General features: G+C 38.6%; 1 long non-coding RNA gene across 1 annotated transcript; it reads left to right on the top strand.

Moving 5' to 3' along the window:
- The first annotated feature begins 18,903 nt into the window (after positions 1-18,903).
- Positions 18,904-21,625, top strand: LOC107822974 (uncharacterized). The gene is made up of 4 exons (XR_001656517.2): positions 18,904-19,180; positions 19,267-19,367; positions 20,802-20,998; positions 21,088-21,625. It is a non-coding gene; the product is annotated as an uncharacterized LOC107822974 (long non-coding RNA).
- Positions 21,626-24,978: the final 3,353 nt, after the last annotated feature.

The following is a 24,978-nucleotide window of genomic DNA, read 5'->3' on the forward strand; positions in this document are numbered from 1 at the left end:
ATTCTTGATTCCTCAAAGTAAAGCTCACTTTCTTCCTTGGAATTAGACTCTTCTTGGCTTCCTTCCGCACTCTCAAGTTGGTGGGCATAGTGAGCCTCAACCAATATTTTCATTTGCTCTTCCAAAGTGTGGATATGTTCATCATTGTGAGCCAAGCCTTGTTTCAAGTCCTCGAGTGCAAAGTTGTGCTTCTCCTCATTTTCAAGAATGGTCTCCAACAAGAGCACCATCTTCTCATCTTGAGCATTTGAGAGTTCTTCTTGGTTTTGATTAAGCGCCAAGGGAGGATTTTCGGCTTCCACATCTAAGAAAAATTCTTGGCTATCATTAACTTCCGAGGATTTTTGGACCTCTAAAGTATCAAGCATTTCCTCCATTTGCAAGTTCAACCCTTCAAGTGCTAAGTCATTTTGGAGAATATTTTCCAAAAGCTCTTCCAAGGTACTTTGTTCTTTATTTTCTCCTTCAAGTAGGCACTCCAACATGAGCTTGAACTCTCCATTTCGACCATGCTCAACTTCTTCCACTTCCATAATGCTATAATTTTCATCACAAAAAGTAGAATCATCGTAGCGGGGGGTTGGGAAAGGGAAGGACAAATAAGCACAATCATCCCAATGACCATTTTGAAAACCACACTTATCACAAATACTCTGATCATGGGTTTGAGATTGTGCGCACAATCCACCCCCAGGAGAATTTAAACAATTTTGCCACGAGTGTGGTCCTCCACAATAAGGACCAGGGTCATCAAAGTATGAACAACTACCATCCGATCAATTTTCATTATATGATGCCATTTTTCAAAAATAGGAAAATAAACAAGAAACAAAAAAGAAAAATAGACCAAGGTAAGAAAAATTAATTACACAAATATTCACAAGTTTGGACCAAAGCACTTACGCTTATTTCTCAAACAACCTAAATTACGCCAAACTGTTTCCTGGCAACGACGCCAATTTTGATGACGTCCAAATCCACTACTAAAAAGTAAATGGACACGGTCGCATGTAATATAATTTACCCAACTATGAGTCGGGTTCGAATCCCACAGAGAACAATATGTAGGTGATTAGGAATGTAAGAGAATTATCACATATCACGCAATGCCAAACACTAAGAATTGATTTGAGAAAATGTTTTAGACCTAAATGCGGAAATGTAAACTAATCTAAAAAGCAAGTAAAATGATCAACGGCTACAAGTATGGATGCATCGGGAATTACACTCAAGTAACCATCCAAAGTCTTTCATGATTTTACAAATATGAGCGAGTCTATGTTAATTAGCCACGAGTAATAATTCTTAATTAGCTTCTCCCGAAGACTAACAAGACTTTCTAATTGAATTATCCCTAAAACAATTAAGAGATTAAGCACACCCCGAATGGCTACAAGTAGTTCAATCCTATCCCTAGGTAGAATCTATAAAATGAGGGTTAACGCCTCAAGTTCTTGTTAATTAATCTTTCACAACCCCAAACTTTCTTTTCCAAAATTAATTTGGAGTTAATGGGCGAGTCCTAGGGTTAGCTAATCCCTTTGGAAACATTAAAGAACAAGAATAATTAAAGAAACAACAACTCACTTCACAAAAAGATAAAAATCATTCAATACAGAAGCACAACAAGGTATTTAATCCACACTTTAAACATGAATATTTCCATAAACAAGATTCAAGTGCTGGATAAAATACTACACACTTAAATATTCAATACAAAGCAAGGAAATGAAGAAATAAACATAAATGGGTAAGAAATCCTTAACCACAAGCTTGAAATCTTCTAAACCCAAGTGTGTGTGCAAACCATAGCTTCAAGACTTATTCTTCTCTAGTTTGTGGAACTAAAAATAAACCAAAGATATCTTACAAATGAGCTGGTTTGGGTATTAAAGGGTTTGGGGCCAAAAAATGTGAAGTTCCAAAACTACCCAGTTTTCACGTCCAGTTTCTTCATCACGTTCGCGACCATACCTTCGCGTTCACGAAGGTTTGCTAATCTCAGCTTTTGTGTTCGCGTTTAGTCCTTCACGTTAGCGAAGGTTCAAATTCTAATTCATCGCATTCACATTGTGCACTTCGCATTTGTGAAGGTCTGGCTCCTTCTTCTTCGCGTTCACAATGTACCTTCGCGTTCGCGAAGAGTAAATCACTGGACAGGTTCTCCTTGTCCATTTTAGCTCCTTTTTGACTTGTTTTTACTTGGTTTCTTCACCATTACTTCTAAATCACATACAACCTATAAAATAGAAGTAAATGACATTAAATACATGATTTTATCACTCAAACATAGCAAATGTATAGGTTTAAAGACAAGATAATTTGGTAAAGTACCAACTTATCAATTTCCTATTTCCAGCATGTCCATTTTATGTTACTAAATCAGTAGGATCTTTATAGTCAGCCTATTTATCTTTAACTAGATCTATGTGATTCATGCTCATTATCCATAGTCAGTATGTGTACTTCCATTCAATTAGACTACATGCTTCCTGCTATTCAACTTAACTTATATACTTTCTGATAATAACATGCCTACTTCTGTCTTAATCGAGCCTATGTGTCTACTCCAATAACATGTTTACTTCTATGTTGACTGCAATAACATGTCTAATTCTGTCTGATTGAACCCATGTGTGTCCTGCTCTCAATCTGCTTATTCTTGCTTTAGTTAGACTTTTGTGTTTCTAGACTCATGCTCATTTCTTCCTCACTAGCATGTCCCTTCTATCATATGTTCACCTCTGACCAATATAACTTCCTAACCCTACTACCCCTCTGTATGTGACTGAATGCTCACCTAGTGATAGTTAATTAACTAAGTTGAAACTCTAAGTTACCATGTTTCTGTATACCATTTGACTGTTGGGATCTTTGTTTGAGTTACAATGATTGAATGACCCTGTTTGCTCCTTACTTCCTGAGAATCCAAAACTATTTTCTAAAAAACTACCTCTTATTTAAAACTCCTATTCTTAGAACACCTAGTGTCTTGCCCCTCTAGTGTAAGCATTGCTTAGGAGTCCATGAGGCTCCTCTGAACTTTGACACACTGGAGTTGGCTTTCCAAGACTTGCTCACAAAGGGTTACTTTGAAAGTTTTCTGGTGTGAGCATTGCCCGGGGTCCCTGAGGCCCTTGGGAACTTTGACACACCAGGATACTATTGGATACACTATGAGGTTATGGCATTTTTGGACTGGTTGAAGGCCCGGTCTGCCAGGTTTATCCGTTGGGACTATATTCAGGCTCCCTATAGTTGTAGCAATTTCACTTCTATAATTCATTATTAATGTTGGTCTGTAATAATAATTTCTCGTAAATAGATATTGGGAAATTAGTAAACGGGAGAGATTCTTATACATATCCTATTGGGAAAGGGTAGATACCATGCCTATTGGTTGTTACAATATTTGTTCATTTAGATACCATGCCTATAAGTTGTTACAATGTTTGCTCATTTAGACATCATGCCTATAGGGTTCAAAAATCGATCCTGCATTCTAGATAACATGTCTGTAAGTTTGCTGCGATGCTTGCTTAGATACCATGCCTATATGTTGTTACAATATTGTTTGTTTAGATACCATGCCTATAGGGGGCTTTAAAATTAACTCGTCCTGCCTGTAAGTTTGGAAAGATCAGTTTCTGCATATTAATAAGATTTAGATCAGTCTTCTGCATGTTTTAAAACTAATTGTTGCATTTAGATGCCATGCCTATAGGTTTCTAAAACCAATTTCAGCATTTAGCTGCCAATATCTATAAGTCTAGAATAAGTTATCACACCTAGACAACATGCCTATAGGACTTAATAAACTCAAACCGTTTTAAACTGATTCCCAGAATTCTAATTGCATTTATACATCATGTTTATAGGGTATTACAGATCTACGCCTAGGCAAGCCTATAGGTAATGAAGGTCTAATAAAACTGTGGAACTATGCTTTGCTTACTTGTGACTGCCTAGATTCAATAGGTTTTAAAATCAGTAGGCAAACTGATTAGGCCTTTAATGCTTTGCCTTAATGCAATGCTGCATATTCTCTGCTTGTTATGCTCACCTAGATATCCTGTTCTAGGACCTTTCTAAAATATCTAAAATCTGTTGTTTGAGACATGCACTTACTTGCTCTATTTTTGGAGGTAAAGTGTGAGCCTTTAACTGTTATATCCTTGGTCCAGTCCTACGTGTTTTGTTTGTTGCCTAGAGTTTTCTCCTTTGAATTACTGTAGGAGAGTCTAGATACACCTTAACTAGAAGTCCTAAATACCTCCGGGACTATATAAGTAAAGGGACAGGCAGTGCACACATAGGATACATCTTAAGGTTTCTAGAACTCTTAGGCTATGACCAAGGGGAGGGTAATTGGGTAGTAAAGTATATGATGACCTGCGCATCAATTCCACGTGTAACCCCTCTAATTGAGGAAGGCTTACCGGGTATCGTATAGATGTGATCCTATAGGCGAACAAACCTAGGACTTACCTCGTCTTATTCACATATGTGTGCTTAGACTACTTATCTGTTAAACTTCCTTTATCTTATATGTGTACTTAGACTGCTTATCTATTAAATGACTAATTAACTAAAAAATTCTGAGGCACACAAGAATGCTATGTTAAAGGTGCTAAGTGAGGCATATCTTGATGCAGTCCTACTTGCTTTTGTATGTCACCTTAGCATTTTACCTTTAAACCTAAGAGTCAGCCTAGAACCTCTTTCTTATAGTAATAGAAGTCCTAAATTCTTCTAGGACTGATAGGAAAGGGACGGGTAACATCATGCAGTAGAGGTCGAGGCCAATCCTCGCTTTAATACCTTCACGGGGCCGGAAAGGGTAGATATGGATATGATGACCGGTGCGCTAATACCGTATGTATCCCTCTTCTAAGGAGTGTCATACCTGGTATTGCATTGATGTGATCCATATTACAAACAAACCTAGGACACCCATTTTATTTTTATAAGTACGCTTAGATTATAACTCTTTTCAAAACCTTGCTTTTATTAATCGTTTTTTTCAAGCATTTGTGTACTTTAACTTAAGTTCCCTATTATTTGAGCCCTACTTGTCTACTTGCTAATTGCACAAATTCACAAAAAATTGTCTAGCTAGGAACCACACTAGTGGATCTTGAGGGGTGCCTAACACATTCTCTTTAGGATAATTTCAAGCTCTTACCCTATCTCTGGTTATCAAGCATAGTTGTAGTTGAACCTTATAGGTGCCCTAAAGCACCTTAAAATCGTTAGGTGGCAACTCTTCAAATACCCAACTTCTAAAAGGAAATGAGTCATTATACCCCATGAATGTCGAAACCCAGAACTCCTCTCTGATTGAAGGGGAAAAAAGGGGGATAGCATGGCGACTCTACTGGGGATATTTAGGCTTTTACCATTTCAGATTGTTCTTGTGAATTTGTACCCCTTCCCTTATGTGCAATTACTTTTTAATTCTTTTAAGCATTTAATTTCTTTTTTTTCAAAAGCGAAACTAACATATCTTCCTTGTTTCCTTCCTTTATTGTTGCTTTAAATTATAAAATTGTTGTATTTATTGTTTTCTTAACGTGCAAATACATGTCAACATGTTTTTTTAATTGCATAATCATGCTCAACATCATACTCCACTCGTGCCAAACAAATACTATAGCAATGCTTTTAATGAGTGGTTGCGCTCTTCCTATATCATTACCCCCTAAATTCGAAAAGGCATATTCACGGTAAAACTATTCGATCAGCGATGCAGTCGACAGATCCGTGCCTTCCCCCTTGAGTTGTCCGCTCAAGGTTACCAGTCTAAAACCCCATAGAAACCTTACTCTATTTAAATTGTGCATGCATCATGGTCAAACCTAGCCGAGTCAGTTATGTTGTCCACACAATAATCCTTTAAGATAGCCTTGTCCAAAGTCCACTAGATTTCCCTTAACCCAAACGGACATCACCACGTTCTATGCATTTATTTGGAGAACTAAATGCTTCATATTAATTATTGGTATTAAATAATCGAGTCTGATGGGGGTAAGGGCTTCACCTTATTTGTCTTGCAGAAATATGAGGCACGAAGTCCCCAGATTCGGTATGGTCACCAACATCCACCCAAGATTACTAAGCTGGTGGAGATATTTGCACTCTAGTGATCAAACTCTCATAAAAAATATCTGGGAAATCTACCATCCCTCTTGGAGATCCAACCTAACAACATGATCATAGAAGCTGCCACACTGTTTTGGGATTGTGAAAGGGCTGTGTTCCGGTTTGGGGACATTGAAATGACGCCCTTGCTAGAGGAGATAAGAGGACTAGCCAGTCTAGTGTGGGAACCTCCAGGTTTGCTAATGCCTGAGAATCGCAAAGGCAGGGGTTTCCTTACGATGATAGGTTTGAATAAGAATACATAATTGACATGCCTGAAGGAATCATACATCCCTTTCGACTATCAGTATGAAAGGTACGGTCATAGAAAATCCTACCGTACCTACCCTGACGAGTTTGCCATCACATCCTTGGGACACATCCATCGTAGGGTTTTCGTCTTCATGTTTTGTTTCCTGGGTTTGATCGTGTTTCCGATGAAGAAAGAGAGAATCCATACCAGACTGGCTATGGTAACTAAGACCCTAATGGAAGGGATTGGTGGGCAGACATTCAGCATTGTGCCCATGATCATTGCAGACATATACCGAGCCTTAGAAAAGTGTCAACGAGGAGCAAAATACTTCGAAGGCTGCAATTTACTACTTCAACTCTGGCTCATGGAACATCTTCAATGGGGCGAATACCGACAAGAAATTCAGCAAAGGGACTGGGATGACCACATCACTTTCCACCATCAAAAGCAAATGAATTACATTCCCAATATGTTCGCTCAGCCTGAGAATGCCAAAGGATGGTTTGAGCTATTTGATAATCTGACTGAAGAACAAGTTCAATGGATATTCGAGTGGTTTCCGACCGAGGAATTCATTACCTGATCCAGAGATGCACCTTTCCTGATACTAATTGGTCTAAGAGGAACATACCCTTACGTTCCTCTTTGAGTTATGAGGCAATCTGGTAGGAAGCAAGTTATACCCAGGGTCGACAAGATGAGCCATTTCCAAGCTGACTTCCAAAATGATGATAGTCCTTACAAGTGCCAAGCCCAGCATATGTGGCACTACAAGATCATAATGGGGAGAGATACCATCGAGCTAGACAGGTATCATGCTAGTTGTGCTCTTTTCTACTCAGGTTGGTTGGAAGACAATCATGATGGTCTGGGCCAGCCAAGGTTTGTTCAAGGTCACATAATTATAGATGAAAAAGCCGAGGTGCAAGTCAAGTACAACCAGCTGCGCAAAAGGATCCGTGAGTACGAGAGCGAACATCGCGAGATACAAGAGTCCAACCAGAAGTTGATCGAGGAATGGAAGGACATGGCTGTCAGTACCAACAAGAGGCTAGGATACATGGAGCGAGGCATAGTAGAATTGGAGAGAAAATTTCTCAAAAGGGTTGAAGATTGTCAAAATGCTAAAGGGATGAAGGCGGGCATCTAGCCAGAGCATACCTGTTGCTGGGACTTCGCGAGTTGGGGAAGCTTTTCGATGGAGCCAAAGATGCCGAATCTGGGGAAGGTCCTTCTGGGACCAAGTAGATAGGAGTTTATCTTTTTTGCTTTATAAATGTAATAAGGCCAATGACCATTAGTGAATTTTATTTCTTACTTATTTAGTGTCGATTTGTGATTCGTCTATTTTTTATCAATAAAATGAGGCATTTAGCATTCTAATTCTCCAATCCAATTTGTCGCTATGCCTACCTCAGACACAAAGAGGTTCCCAAATTATGACACTATTTACATTCCCGCACTCTGTGTTTAAATATTGCAATACTTTCTATAATCCTCACTAACTTGATTACCTTTTGTTTTATTTTTTGTTTTTATTATTCCCCTCCCCAAAGGTTAGTTCGTGCATTCTAGCATCGTCATCTTATTTCACAAGATCCAAAGGCCCTCCACCCACTCCTCCTCTTAGTCCTGTTAAAAGCAAGAACAAAGGCAAGATGGAAGACTTGAACAACGTCAGGAAGGATAACCCAACTGAATAGGTAGAGGCCACTGATGGTCATGGTATTCGGGTTCTTAAGGAGAATGTATCACAACTTGAATAGAAGCTGCTGAAATTCCAAGAAGAGCTCGATCAGGTTCGAAATCTTGTTAGCCTGTCATTTTCCCTCAGCACCTCAGACATCAACTTACCCAACACCCAAAACCCTACACCTCCTCAAAATATCCCAAAACAACAGAATCATCCCTCTCCTCACCATCACACTGTTCCACCGAAGAACCAATGTAACACCTTCCATACCCCAAACAACACTCCACTACTCATCCCAGAACCTCAGAACTCTACAAATGATCATTTCTACACCCATACAGCAGGCCACCATAACACTCCTATCTACGTGGAGACCATTCCACACTCTACCTGACCTGTCTCAAGCACACCTGAATCTAATAAAAAGGATCTACTTATCAGGAACTTGGACGAGTAACTTAAGAAACTGACCAACCGGATTCAGGGCATTGAGGAAAGCAAAAGAATCGAGGGACTGAACTCTGAGGATCTTTGCATACAGCCTGATGTCGAACTACCCGAGGGATACAAACCTCCTAAGTTTGAAATGTTTGATGGTATGGGTGATCCAAGGGTCCATCTATGGGCATATTGCGACAAACTGGTTGGAGTAGGAAAGAATGAAAGGATCCACATAAAGCTGTTCATGAGGAGTTTGAAAGGAGATGCGTTGTCTTGGTACATCAGCCAAGATCCCAAGAAGTGGTCCAGCTGGGTAAGCATGGCATCTGATTTTATGGATATATTCTGGTTTAATACAGAGAATGCACCAGATGTGTTCTATATATAGAATCTGAAGAAGAAGACCACAAAAACGTTTCGCGAGCATGCTACTTGCTGGAGGTCCGAAGCTGTTAAGGTCAGACCTACCTTAGAAGAGGAACAGATGAACAAGTTCTTTGTCCAGGCTCAGGACCCGCAGTATTATGAATAACTGATAATGATTGAGAACCACAAATTTTCCGACATTATCAAATTGGGGGAAAGAATTGAAGAAGGTATCAAAAGTGGTATGGTACAAAGTTGGAGGTCTTTCAAGCTACAAATAAGGCCTTACAGTCTGGTGGTGTGTCCAAGAAGAGGGGCGTAGGGGCCGTGATGGTTGCACAAAGGACCAAATCTCCCCTCAAATACCAAACTTACCCAACACCTCCACTCATATATCAGCCATACCAAATTACCAAGCGCCTTCACCCTCATACCAAGCTCTACCACCCACTTATCAGTCACCTCCACCTCCTACATATCAACCTACTTCACCAAGATACTCCCAACCTGCTCATGTCTACCAAATCATAATGCTCAACCATCCCATTACCAATCACCCCCTGCACACCAAAACTTCCCTAGACCTCGACCTAATTTTGATCGCAAACCTCCAAAACAATATACAGCCATCACTGAACCCATTAACCAACTGTATGAGAGACTCAAAACTGCTGGTTATGTCATCCCCATCCCTGCTGCAACCCTTGAGAACCCTTTTCAGTGGGTTAATCCAAACAAGTCCTGTGTATACCACTCAGGCATGAAAGGGTACACCATCGATGAATGCTGCTCTTTGAAGGACAAGATACAATCTTTGATTGATAACAAGATCATTATGGCAAAACAACCCGCTCCAAATGTCCGCAACAACCCTCTGCTAGACCATAAGTGTCCTTATGTGGAGGTATCCACATGATTGAAATAGAAGATGACTGGGATCCCGAGGGATCAATCGGGTTGATCTTAGAAGGTGATGACCCAAAGAAACCAACAATCACTCTCAATCCAATCATAGTCCAGATCCAGCTATCTGAGGATGCTGAGGTGAATATGTCTATAACACTTGAGTTTGAAGCAGCACCATCCGCAAAGACACCAGTACCAATTGAGGTTGAATTCATGTCTCCAGCAAATGCACCCGCACCATTTGAGGTTGCAGTTTTGCCACCCAAGGCACATGTTCCATTCAGAGTAAGGATAGCCATACTGATCCCAGTGGCGATGTCAACCATGACACCATTCCATACAAAGGATTTACCCAGGACTATACAACCGAGGCGAGGAGGAAAGGCAAGGTCAGGATTGAGGAAACTGTCGCAGCACAGGGCATGGCAAGAACTAGTAAGTCTATACCCCTAAACATCTAGCTGAGTCAAGCAAACATGCCTCCAATTGTCCACCCATCGTTGAGACAGGTCCAGACGACCTTTGGAGGAAGCTACAGGCCAAGGAATATTCTGTCATCAACCAGTTAAACAAGACGCCAACACAAATATCCATTTTCTCTTTATTGCAAAATTCTGAGGCACACAAGAATGCTATGTTAAAGGTGCTAAGTGAGGCATACGTACCAAGTAACATCATTGGCGGGGAAATGACTAACATGGTAGGACAAGTACTGGAAAACCATAAAATCACCTTTAATGAGGATGAGCTGCCACCTTCCTGAAGGGTTGGGGAAAAACAAGGCATTGCACATCACTGTGCACTGCGAAGATTATTTCATCACCAAAATCCTGACCGATGGAGGTTCCTGTCTCAATATTTGTCCGTTGGCAACACTCAAGAAGCTGGGTAAAGGACTGTACGAGATAAAAGATAGAGAAATCAATATGAAAGCCTTCGATGGTTCTCAGAGGTCTACCATTGGTGAGATTATTCTATGCTTGCAGATGAGACCAATATGGTTCGATGTCGATTTACAAGTGATAGACGTGCCTGCATCTTACAACCTGTTATTGGGACGTCCAAGGATTCATGTTGCTGGGGCCGTAGCATCAACACTGCATCATGCAGTAAAGTTCGAATGGAATCACCAGGAGGTGATCATCCACGGTGATGGTAGCAACCCTATATACAGTCGCCAGACCATTCCGGCGATCGAGGGAAGAAGGAAGCTGGGTGGAGAGACTTACCACCACATTGAACGGGTCAATGATATCGACAAAGACAAGTGGTGGGATAACAAAATCGAGAGTATACTTAATTGGAATGGATACAAACTTGGTAAAGGGCTCGACAAGAACCTTCAAGGAATCTCTAAACCCATAAAACTCAAGAAACATGGCACTACCTTCAGTTTGGGATATGAATACACCTGGGAAGAATTCAACAACTGGTTGCCACCATGGAGTGGTCCTTACTATCCACTAGAGCAGCCAATACTGCATCTGGAGCAGACTTTCCAATAGGCTGACATTATTTATGGATCAGATGAAGAAGAAGCACTTGTAGTGGTAAAGAACTTGTTCCTAGAAGATAATGACATGGACTATTTGTTGTTCTTGAGGAGGAGGGGGAGGAAGGTTCTTCCATGCAGGCTGTGAGCAGAGGGGCACGCCTCAATAATTGGACCATCAGGACAACCAAAGACCGACGAGCTTTGGGGTAGCAAGGCTAAAACAAGCATCATTCACTATTTTTTTAATGATTTTCTTTTCACATTTTCAATTCCCGCAATCAGATCTTCGATGTTCAAAGCAGTTTATCAAAAACATTTCTAATTTTCTTATGAATTAATATTTATTGCTATCGTTTTCTTTCCTTACTTTACCAATATAACATTATTATTACTTATCTTGATGAACCAACGACTGTGACATGCAATGAGACAATACAACAAACAGACAGTGATTCAGAGGAAGATGACATACCTAACGAGATTGTCAAAGAAGTTGAGAACTTTGAGATTACACCTAAGTCCAACCTGGACAAGACCGAAATTGTCAACCTGGGAGATGCAGAAAATGTCAAGAAAACACGAATCAGCGTTCACCTATCGCCATCAGAAAAGAAAGAATACACAGAATTTCTAAAAGAATATGAGGACATTTTCACCTAGTCGTATGATGACATGACTGGTCTGAGTACGTCTATTGTGGCTCACAAACTGCCAACTAATCCGACGTGTCCACCGGTAAAGAAGAAGCTCAGAAAGTTCAAATCTGATATGAGTCTGAAGATCAAGGAAGAAGTCACCAAGCAGGTCAAAGCTAAGGTTCTTAAGGTAGTAGAATACCCTACATGGTTAGCCAATATTGGGCTAGCGCCAAAGAAGGATGGAAAGGTTAGAGTCTGTGTTGACTACCGGGATCTCAATCGGGCCAGTCCGAAAGATGACTTCCATTTGCCGAATATACACATCCTGATTGACAATTGCGCCAAGCATGAGCTACAAGCATTTGTAGACTGCTTCGCTGGTTATCATCACATATGGATGGATGAAGAAGATGCTTAGAAAACGGCTTTCATTACGTTGTGGGAAATGTACTATTACAAAATGATGCCATTCGACTTGAAAAATGCAGGGGCCACCTACATGAGGGCCATGACTACCATATTCCATGATATAATACACAAGGAGATAGAGGTATATGTAGATGATGTTATCATCAAATCCAAGAAGGCCATTGATCACATGGAAGATCTGAGGAAGTTCTTCAATAGACTGCGGAGGTACAACCTGAAACTAAACCCCGCAAAGTGTGCATTTGGAGTTCCTGCTGGGAAATTGCTTGGGTTTATTGTGAGTCGCCAAGGAATAGAACTGGATCCATCAAAAGTCAAAGCCATTCAAGAACTTCCACCGCTAAAGAACAAGAAGGATATGATGAGTTTCTTGGGAAGGCTCAACTATATCAGTCAATTCATAGCACAGTGTACAGTTATCTGTGAGCCAATCTTTAAGATATTGAAGAAGGACGCCACTACCAAATGGACCGATGACTGCCAAAAGGCCTTCGACAGAATCAAAGAGTACCTATCAACACCACTAGTCTTAGTCCCGCCCGAGCCAGGTAGACCCTTACTACTCTACCTTGCGGTGTTGGATGGAGCTTTCGACTGTGTTCTAGGGCAACATGATGAAACGGGGAGGAAGGAGCAAGCCATTTATTACCTCAGTAAGAAGTTCACCCCATACGAGGCCCGGTACTCTCTATTGGAATGCACCTGTTGTGATTTGACTTGGGTAGCTCAAAAGCCGAGACATTACTTTTGTGCCTATACTACATATCTCATATCAAGGATAGATCCTTTCAAGTATATCTTTTAGAAGCCCATGCCTACAGGAAAGCTGACCAAGTGGCAAATCCTGTTGAGTGAGTTTGACATTGTCTACATAACTCAGAAAGCGGTCAAGGACAAGCACTGGCAGACCACCTCGATGAGAATCCCGTGGATGGAGAATACGAACCCCTGAAAATGTATTTTTCTGATGAAGAGGTATCATTCATAGGAGAAGACATCGCAGAATCCTATGATGGTTGGAGAATGTTCTTCGATGGAGCAGCAAACTTCAAAGGAGTTGGCATAGAAGCAGTCTTAGTATCAAAAACCGGTCAGCATTATCCGGTGTCTGCCAAACTCAGGTTCCCGTGCACCAACAATATGGCCGAGTATGAAGCCTGCATCTTAGGACTCAAAATGGCCATTGACATGAACGTTCAAGAGTTGCTAGTAATTGGAGATTCAGACCTACTTATACATCAGGTTCTAGAAGAAAGTGTAACCAAGAACTCCAAGATACTCCTGTATCTGCATCATGTACAGGAATTGAGAAAGAGGTTCACGAAGACGGAATTCCAGCATGTTCCTAGGGTCCAGAATGTGTTTGTCGATGCATTGGCTACCTTGTCATCTATGATACAGCATCCAGACAAGAATTTCATTGATCCCATTCCAGTAAAGATACATGATCAGCCAGCTTACTATGCCCATGTTGACGAAGAAGCAGACGAAAAGCCTTGGTTTCATGATATCAAGGAATATTTGGCAAAAGGAGAGTACCCAGAGCTTGAAAATCCTACCCAGAAACGCGCACTTCGGAGATTGTCCAACAACTTCTTTCACAACGGAGGAATCCTGTATAGGAGGACTCCCGATTTGGGACTATTAAGATGTGTTGATGCGAAGGAAGCATCTAGGCTACTAGAGGAAATTCATGTTGGGACCTGCGGTGCACATATGAACGGTTTTGTCTTAGCAAAGAAGATACTCAAGGCTGTTTACTTTTGGATGACTAGGGAAACGGACTGCATCCAGTATGTCCAAAAATGCCACCGCTATCAGATACATGTAGACATGATAAAGGTACATCCAAACGAGCTTAACACAACAAGCTCACCATGGCCGTTCGCTGCTTGGGGAATGGACGTTAGTGAACCAATCTAGCCTGCCGCTTCCAACAGACATAGGTTTATCTTAGTAGCCATAGACTATTTTACCAAATGGGTTGAAGAAGTTACAGAGCAGTAACTAAGAAAGTCGTGGCAGACTTTGTCCGCGACCACATTGTTTGTCGATTCATGATTCCAGAGTTAATCATTACTGATAAAGGCTCCAACCTCAACAGTGACTTGATGAAAGCTATGTGTGAGATTTTCAAGATCAGACACAAGACTTCCACAACCTACATGCCTCAGATGAATGGAGCCGTAGAAGCCTCCAACAAGAATATCAAGAAGATATTGAGGAAAATGATAGAAAAGCATAAGTAGTGGCATGAGAAATTATCATTTGCTCTATTAGGGTATTGCACCGCAGTCCGCACACCAATCGGAGAAACCCCCTATATTCTGGTTTACGGTACAGAGGCTGTCATTCCCGCTGAGGTAGAAATTCTTTCCCTAAGGATCATACAATAAACTGAGCTTGACGACGCAGAGTGGGTAAAAATCCGTTATGAACAACTAGCCCTTATAGACGGAAAGAGAATGAATGCAGTTTGTCATGGTCAACTCTATCAGAACAGAATGTCCAGAGCCTTCAACAAGAAAGTCAAGCCAAGACAATACACACCGGGGCAACTGGTGTTAAAGAAAATTTTTCCGCATCAAGATGAAGCTAAAGGGAAAATCTATCTCAACTGGAAGGGTCCATACATGGTTCAACGGGTTCTAACAAGAGGAGCCCTCATACTTGCAGAAATGGACGGAGAAGTCTGGCCAAAGCCGATCAATTTAGATGCAATCAAGCGTTACTATGTGTAATCTTTATGCTTCCCTTATATGATGTAATTGAACTACGCCTGACCTAATTCCCGTTTAAGAGGGGATACGTAGGCAGCCCTATGGGTTCACTTACAAATCAATAAAAAAATTTCATTTCCCCTGCAATTGGAAACTAGGGTAGAATTTTGAGGAGGACCCTCAAAAATCCAAAGTAACTTCAGCCGATCATCGCACGAGCAACAATCAGAAATGTCAACTCATCAAATTGGAGCAAAACTTTGAGGAGAACCCTCAAAATTCCATAGCAAGAGAGGTTGCAATGTTCCGAACCACATCACAGTCATCAGTTTATCTAAAAGCTATTTTCAATTATACATTTATGTCATACTTTTACAAAATCATGCATGTTTTTTTTATTGAAACTGCTTTGTTTAGCAATGCTACCCAAATAATACAGACGGTATCACCAGAGCAAAGCCGAACGAATCAAGCAAAGCCAGCGAGGATATGAACTAACCTTCTCCTTACAAAACTCATGATTTTTCTTTGGATGCAGGCACTAGGATCGCGAAATCATTAAACATACCTTATGCCCATAGAACGAACATTGTTCAAGAATATGACTCTCCAAACCGTTGCACTTGCCAACATTTGCTATCAGCACACACAAGTAATGCTCCGTAGTCACAATGCTCCCAGTAATCATAATGCCATAATCTGCTATCAGCTAAGAAAACTCTACTGCCATTGGTTATTTTATTTCTTGCATAAGGCTACTATTCTGCCTTCCGAGACTAAATGCTGTCTCCATCTGCATTTGCATTGCAAAAGGCTACTATTCTGCCTTCCAGCTTGCATAAGGCTACTATTTTCCCTTCCGAGACTAAACGCTGTCTCCATCTGCATTTACATTGCATAAGGCTACTATTCTGCCTTCCAGCTTGCATAAGGCTACCATTCTGCCTTCCGAGACTAAACGCTGTCTCCACCTACATCTGCATTCTTGCATAAGGCTACCATTCTGCCTTCCGAGACTATACGCTATCTCCATCTACATTCACATTGCATAAGGCCACCATTCTGCCTTTCGAGGTTAAGCTCTACCTCTATCTGCATTCGCATCTTTTCATAAGGCTATTATTCTGCTTTCCGAGGCTAAGCTCTGCCGCCAATTTGTTTCAATACTAAGTGCCATCTCAAGGACTATTTATTTCGCTTTTCTTACAAGCTATGCTCTATCCTTCAATTCACAAGACTAAGCTCTGTCTTGTCCACATCACAATATTGCATCTTTCATGGGCTGAAATATCGCCAACTCATCCGAAGGCGTCATCATTCGGAAGCACCATCTTCATAGCCCGAGAACACCATGTCATGGCCCAAGGATCTCTTTCAATCATTTGCATGGCATTATTCAAAGGAATCATGGTTCTGAGGCACCTTCTTCATAGCCCAAGAACATCATTTCATGGCCTGTGAATCCCTTATCATACGCTTCATGGCCCAGGACATCATGGTCTAAGGACGTCATCCTCATCGTCCAAAGACAACATTCATGGTCCAATGGGAATTTGCATCATGTTTAAATTTATGTACAATATATGCTTGTATTACTTATTTGCAGGTAAGACGGCAAGCAACGACCAACCGGCAAGAGCGGTTTCGCCCCAGTTCCCTCAAGCCATATCAAACCATAATCATTCCCGTAAACTTATCACTCACCCGGCTCTAGATATTGCGTCCGTTCTTAAAAGTCTCCATTGGCATACTCCGCCAACGAATCCTAAACTACATATGACCTGATTTCTGTAAAATCAGGGATACGTAGGCATCTCAGAAGCCAGGGTGCGGCCTAAATCTTCTTCAAACCGTTTCGCTCGGTCAAAATTGGCCATCATATCCTTACCCGAGAACTCTTTCATCTGTTGATGGGCAGCTGTTGATACCCAATTTTTTCCCTATATTTTAATATGAAAAAATACCTTCACAATAGCATATATAAGCATGTCCAAATGTTTTATTATTTTTTCATAATTTTTAAAGGTTTAAATTGATTTATTTTCCCCCTTTTTATACATAAAATCTCAATAATTATTTCCAAATTTTTTATCTTGATAATTAATCTATTTGATTTTTATATTTATGCCGAAATATGGCTATTTAATTTTTTACATATTTTTACAATTTCATTTTGTATTTTTAAAACTAAATTGCACATAATTGTAATATTAGCCATTTTACGGTTTAATTATGTCTTATATTCATAAAATTGAGTCTGTATTTTTAAATTGTTATTTATGTGTTGTAAATCATTTAAGTATTTTTAATTTATTTTCAGAAGCTATTTACTATTTTTATAAATTAAAAAGGGGAAGAAGTGGCTATTTAAATTTTAGCCCAAATTGGCCTTCAAATCTAACCCCAAATCAAACCCAATTCCCCAGCCCAATTTTATTAATTTTAACCTGACCCTTACCCTTTTAAAACCAACCCAAACCTGGATCCCCACCTACCCCTTTTAATCTAGCCTGTTGATCATTCAGATCAACGACCACCGTTTCACCTACGTAAAATAAACCCAAACGACCCCTTACCCTAAATCATTTCCACCAACCCGCCGCCTTTGAATCCTCTTCCTCCCAAAACTCTCTGCAACCTTACCTAAACCCAAGCCGCCACCACCCAAATCCACCCTAATCCCTACCCAATCCATGGACTCCCATGATTCTTTGAGATGTGTACCGGTCTCATATGGCTCCTGGTTGTTTGTTTTTATGATTTCATGGACTGATATCAAAAGGATCTAGTCCGGTCTTGGCTCAACTTCTATCTATGGTCTTTTTCCGGCTATCCATGGCCGATCGAGTCAGATCCATGGCTTTTCCGAGTAGATCGGTAACTTTTCAAAGTTTTTCTTACTTTTCTGGGTTCTCTGAAGCCCTAACTTTTAAGATCTTTTGATTTTCTTTCAGATCTATCTTAGATTTGTGTATGTTATGAACCTATTAAGTGTTATCCTTAAAGCTTTTCCGATTTTTCAAAGCGACCCTCCATCTTCAAAAATTAGGGTTTCTTAAACTCTTTTTAAAGATCTATTCTCCGATTTTCAGTATTGTTTTACTATGTTTAAATGATTTGCTTATGTTTTTCTTCTATATATTTCATCGTGTTAAAACCCTAGGTGTTTCTGGTTTTATCCGAGTTCTAAAACTGTATTTGTTTGTTTTGTATGTATACTTGTTTCAATTAATTTCTTTGTATTTGGATCCTCTTCTTTGTTGACTGATGCAGAGTTCTTACCATTTTTAATTCGACTATTGTTAAAACCATAATTTCTTAAAAGTTTTTCCTCACTTATTACTGTGAGTTCTTTACTTGTTTCTGACTTTCTATACCTGTTAGACTAGTTTCTTCACTTTGGTTCTACGTGTGAGCCATGACTGCTTGACCTTGTTGATTACCATGCTTTGAATAGTCCTTTGCCTATTCATGTCACTTCTGTATGTTTATGTTCATCTAGTTTGTTCCCTTTTGTCAATATGATTGACCCTGCATGTCTAATACGCCTGTTCATTCCTTTCTATTTATATGATGAAGTGCAGAATCATGACCACTTCTTGATTAATCTTGAAATATAGTGACGAGAGATAAATCTCGTCCCTAAAAGTCTACATATATGAACGATATTTATTCCTGGTCCCTAGTTCTCTATTTGCCTTTTAATTAGCGAAAGGGACCAAATCCGACCACTAAAATAGTTGAATTCTGGTCCTTAATACTGTTATTGAGCGTCACTATTTTTGCCTTAAAAATATGAAATAAACAAAAATGAAAACTATGAAATTAAAAAGATAACAACTCTGTTGCTAGAAGTCAGCTCTATCAAAACTCCGTCTCTCCTTCTTAAAACCTTAAAAATCCTAGACCCGTCTCTCAAAACCCGTAAGATCACCAAAATCATCTCTAAATATTTCGTTCTTCCGATTTCTTTTTCTATTGTTGGAGAGACATGGGTAGCCGTTGGACTGAGTATGGATGTTCTTCCTACTGTGTAACTGTTGTCGAATATTGCGTTGTTCCTAAATCTGGTACAAGCTTGTGGGCTGATTTTGGGTATGTCAAAAATTATTCTTTTATATACATTCTATAATGATTTATCTGGTTATTTTTTAATGCCTGGTTCGATTCTTCTCCAAAAGTTACAACAGGTCTAGCTAGGGCTTAAACTCCAGAAATATTTTAGGATTCCTCAATAAACATTGTCCAGTGAAGAAAATGTTTTCTTATTATTGACAACGAGGTAATGATTTCATTCCAAGATATTTTTTATGACGTTATAGTGTGATTACAAAGTTTTATTTTTTGATTGTTAAATTTTAATTTTTTTGTTTATTTTCTTGTTTTATTCTTTTTCGTTCTTTACTGTCAACGTATAAATTCCATATGAGTTGTTACATATTATCACATCTAACATCTTAGTGAATCCAAATGTAATGATAAGGATGCTGTTTGATGAATTTGAATTTTAAATGTCAATATCAGTTTATGATATAATAATTTTGGAAGGGTCTCTGGAGGATATTTGTTTCCTTTTACGGTGTTAAATGTGATGGGTACTAGTAAAGCGACAAGATAAAAGAATATTATATATAATTTATGTAGTGAAATAAGGGTGTTAGTAATTAAATTAGGAATTTTAAACTTCAAAACTTGTACCAAGAATGAGATTACTTTCCAGGGGCTATAAAAAGATGTAGCACAATATCTAAAATTTATCATGTTCATTTAATTGTTTATTTCTCTAAGTAGGTTAGTAGACAGCAGAGTTAGAGTGTCCCTTACTGAGTTATGATTTCTTTTGATTTTTCTTCGTAAAAATAATATACTATATTATATTTTGTTCTAATTGTGAGGGTTATGTTTGATCAGTTGATTAAAATATTCTTTGTGTTTGGCCACGATATTCCCTTTGAGTTAACTTGTACCTATTTTCTCATCTTAGATTTAACATTTGCATTATCCCAGGATTTTTATAATCTTCTATCCATAGAAATGTATAATATTCTTGTGAAGGAAATCTCGTTGGTGCTAAGTTATGTAGAAATTCTTAGTTTCACCATTCTTTCCTTGGATCATGTATGTATATATTTGGTGTATCTCTAGTTATATTTCTTAGCTGCTAATGAAATCATGATCTTGGTTGCTAATATATTTTTCGATATCAGTTGCTACATTTTAGGATTAGCTATTGTTATACTTCATCTTGTTTGACTCTTTTGACTTCTTGGGGAATATTAGGAGCAAACATATGAGTATGTAGTTAAATTAGGCTGAGCAACTGTACCTTTTTCCCCCAAAATAATATCATTAAAGTGTAGAATACTGTTATTTGTCATGACTTGAGTGATATTAAAGTCTGTGAATAAGTTATATAACTCATTTATCATAAATTACTAAATTAGTAATTAGGAAGTGTAGTATTTGAGCAGTGCTATAAAAGAAATCCTTTTCTCTGTTTGAGCTGCTATGTCATTATTCAGAATGTCTTGACTTCATTTATATGATTCTCTATGTAAGAAAATTACTTCCTTGAATGATATGAACATGTTGCTTTAAAAGATAGTAAATATGTGGCTAATTCTTGGTAAGTTAAATGTGTTCTTGCTGGAGAAATGGATAATTTGGACATTGCAAGTACTTATATGTTATTTTGATGTAGTGTTAATACGTGCAGGTACAAGGTGAAGGACCAAGTATATTCAAATAGCAAGATGTTGAACATAAAGTGCAATTTTTTTTAACCTTAATGAAGATATGAAGAATACCGTCAACAATAATTTTTTTCGACTAACAGAGTCCATATGAAGATGCTACACTAGCAGAAATTTGCTCCCTCAGAGGCTGTACAAAGTTTAACAACTGCGCCAAGAGGTACTAAGCCGAAATATTAGGGTAGAGTTTGAAAATTAATGCAATTGAAGGCTAGCAGCTTGATAGTGTTTAACTTTAGTTTGTTTCAGCTGTGCACAGTTTTAGACATTGCTGTAGAGATTCAATCTCCATTGAGTTCAACGGCTTGACGTACTCAGTTTTAAAAAATATTGAGATTGATACCAAGTGAAGTTTTCAGGGCGTAGTGGATGCAGAAATAAAGATTTGTTGAATATAAAATCAAGACAGTTTCATGGTAGAAAAAAAAGACTTGGCTGAAGGGGATCAAACCACAACAACAGAACCGGCCTCTTATACTAGACAATTTTCCTGCAGACAAAAGCTAATACACAATTTGTCCAATTCGTTTTCCTTATTGCTACCTAACTGAGTTATTCATTTACAGTTAGTTGTCGGTTGATCTAATTTTTGCCTTCAAACTAATTTTTTCAACTTATATTAGTTGAATTACTCACTTTGGAGTGTATTAGACAGACTGGTATAGCGAGAATATTTAGATGGTTATACCATGTAAAGTCTAAATTCAGAAATATGTAAGAGGTAAGGTATATGTCCCCTCCTTGTATTTGACATGTTAATATAATCTACAGGTCTGTATGATTAATCTTAATATGCGTTTATAAAAAGCTTGATGTTACTGATAATTTTGTCTGTATTAAGCTAATTATTTTTTTTTCAAATTGTATAATATTCTGGTAATAAATTGGATATTAGAGAATTATCAAATAGACTTTAGTCCTTAAAAATCTTTAAGGACCATAATTTTTGGTCACTAAATATATTTAGGTGCCAGATGAGTCTTTGTCTAAGGGCCAGAAATATGGTCCCTAAACGTGTTTTAGAGACAAGAATATTACTAGTTGGTAAAAATCATTAACAACCAGTCACTACAGTCGTCCTTATTGCCTTTTAGTGACGGAGCCTATAGCGACCGGTGGCGACCAGATTTTACTGGTCCCTACTGATCTTTTGAGACTAGAATTGGACTTTTTGGTACCATTTTTCTCGTCTCTAAAGGCTAGTTTTCTTGTAGTGACAAGAGTTGAAGATTAGACTTGCTTGACAGATCAGGCTACTTAGTCCAAAATGCATATCATGATCAGTGGAATTGGCCTTCAAATTAGATTAGTTTCTACTTTGTTCTTTTTTCTGGCTAAAAATATTTTCTTGTTAAATACCATCTCTTTTCGTTCTTCTCCTTACTTTGTTCCTCTTGTTTCCTTTGAGTCTATTTTTGTCACAACAAGTGAGAAATGACTTCAAAATCTTCTATCAGCTTTTTAATTACACAAAGCAGAGTCTGGCAAGCATATCAAAGTGGCATAAGACATGGGAGAATAGTATGTGCACTGAATTGATGACAATAGATGTTCTTTGGGATTCATGTAAAATGCAAAGATTCGGTGATTGTTAGAATACGAGTGCAATGTATCATGTATAAGGTATTGGACTTGAACAAATCAGGAATATTTCTTGTTATAAGGATTGTCCGAAAAAGTAGTTGGCCGATAACAAGCACTGTCTTCCAAGATGAAATCAAAGTTGATCATGACAAGGGCAAGAGAAATCACCCTCGAAGTCAAGACCACAAACTAACCACCGTGCTTTAAACTCACAAGTTTTCTTTGTTTGAAACAAGGATGAAGGCTATGTTCATATTAAAACTTGGAAGCCTGAATTTTCAGGTATAATGCCCTAGTTCTGCTAACACAAAGGCTATTGAGAATATGATACCTCCGAGGAATTTTCCCTAGTTGAGAAGAACCATACTTCTTAGGTATATCCCTAGTTGAGAGGAATTTTTGGCTTTTCTTAAGTTTAGGAGTCCCGCCTAGAAAATAAGGTTGCACCTTAGTTTTCTCTAAGTTGTTAGTTCAGTTTCCTTAAGTTGTTAATCTTTAGCTTTCCTTCTGCTCAGGGATCCTGCCTGTAGAATAGGGTCAATTTTAGTTTTTTTTTAATTTTTCAATCATTGATCTTTAGTTTCCCTGAGTTCAGGAGTCCCACCTGAATAATAGAGTCAGTTTTTAGTTTCCTTAAGTTGTTAATCTTTAGCTTTTGTAACGACCCTAAATAAGACTTCCGCCTGGAGAATAAGGTTATTTTTCTTTTTAGAACCCCGTTCCCCTAAATAAAACTCATCGTTTGTGCTTTTAGTGTGTCATGACTTGTAGGGATGGTTAGTTTAGGATTTGGAAAGGTTCGGGTTGAAATCAAAACACTTGATTCCTTAAGGTTGGCCAAAAAGACTAAGTTTGACTTCGATCAACGCTTTGAGTAAACGACCTCGGAATCGGGATTTGACGGGTTCAATAGGTTCGTATGATAATTTTGTACTTGGGTGTATGTTCGGATCGGGTTTTGGATGACCCGCCCGCATTTCGACGCCAAATAGTGAAAGTTGGCTCTTTGATGGTTTTAAAGTACTTTAAATTTGGTTTGGAGTAGGCTTTGGTGTTATCAAGGCTGAATTGGGATTTCGAGACTGGGAATAGTTCTGTAATATCATTCATTACTTGCACGCAAAATTTAATATCATTCCGAGTTGATTTGATAGGAATCGGACACGCGGAAGTATTTTTAGAAGTTTTTGAGTTTCATGAGTTAATCCATGCATATTGGCGTTAGATTCGTGATTTTAGATGTTATTTTGGTGTTTCAATCATACGAATGAGTTCTTATGTTCTTTTTAGACTTGTGTGGATGTATAGTGAGGAGCCCCGAGGGCTCGGGTGAGTTTCAGACGCATTCGGATGGATGAGAAGACTTCAGTTTTCTGGTTTTTCATTTGCTGGTGTTTCAGGTATCGCAAATGCAAAAATTAGTTTGTATTTGTGAAAGAAGACTTCAGTTTCTGGTTTTTATTTGTTGGTGTCTTAGGTATCGCAAATGCAAGAATTAGTTCGCATTTGCAAGATTTCAAGTCGCTTTTGCGACCAGCCTGCCTTCACATTTGCGATGTGTTGGTTGCATTTGCGACCTTGATAATGGGGGGCTCAGCTTCGCATTTGCGAAGATTTTGTCGGATTTGTGACTTTCGCATTTGCAAACCATTAAATGCGAGACTTAGGCCATTTGGCTCATTTTCATTCATCTCTCACCTAGCACTTTGAGGTAGGTAATTTCTACACAATGGAAGTTAAATACATAGATTATAGGTAGATTAACATGTAAAATTTGTGAAATCATGGGTTTAGAGGGAAAATCTAGATTTTGGATAAAAATAGGATTTGATCACGAAAATGGTTTTGGATTTTAGTGAAAATTATATATTTGACTTTATGAAGTTATGGGTAACAACTTTCTTCAAAAAATTTCGGAATCGGGGCACGTGGTCCCAAGGATGAATTTTAGGAAGCCTTCAATTGGGTTTGGGTAATCCCTTTAATAGTTGAGATATGAACTTTTAAACATGTATTGACTATTTTATATAACATTTGACTAGTCTCGAGTCATTTGGCACCGAATTGAGTGTTTAAAGCACGATTTTGGACCGAAAATTAAGCTTGAGATGAGGTAAGTCTCTTTTCTAACCTTGTAAGAGGGAGTTGACCTCATAGGCGAATTGATTTAATATGTGCTACTATTTGTGGGGGATACGTGCGAACAAGGTGACGAGAACTTGTACGTAGCTACTAATTATGCTTATGTTTGGGTAGTTTAGGACCCGCGATATTTGCACCATACTTGCTAATTTAAATGCTTAAGTCATATCAAAAGTTGATAAAGGAAATATTAAAAGATCGAATTTCATTTACTTGTGTTTTGGAAGGATTACTTGACTATTAATGAGAATTGATGTTTACTTAAATATTAGCCTCTTAATAATCTTTGAATCGGTTTTTATAAAGTATTTTTTACTCTTCTTGTGGAGCAGGCTGAATGCGTCGTTAATAGAATAGATGCATCTATGGTTCGAGCCGTTCGACCCTCGACAATGCACAATTTATTTTTTTGTA

The sequence above is a fragment of the Nicotiana tabacum genome, chromosome 10 (assembly GCF_000715075.1).
Source record: "Nicotiana tabacum cultivar K326 chromosome 10, ASM71507v2, whole genome shotgun sequence".
Taxonomy (NCBI): domain Eukaryota; kingdom Viridiplantae; phylum Streptophyta; class Magnoliopsida; order Solanales; family Solanaceae; genus Nicotiana; species Nicotiana tabacum.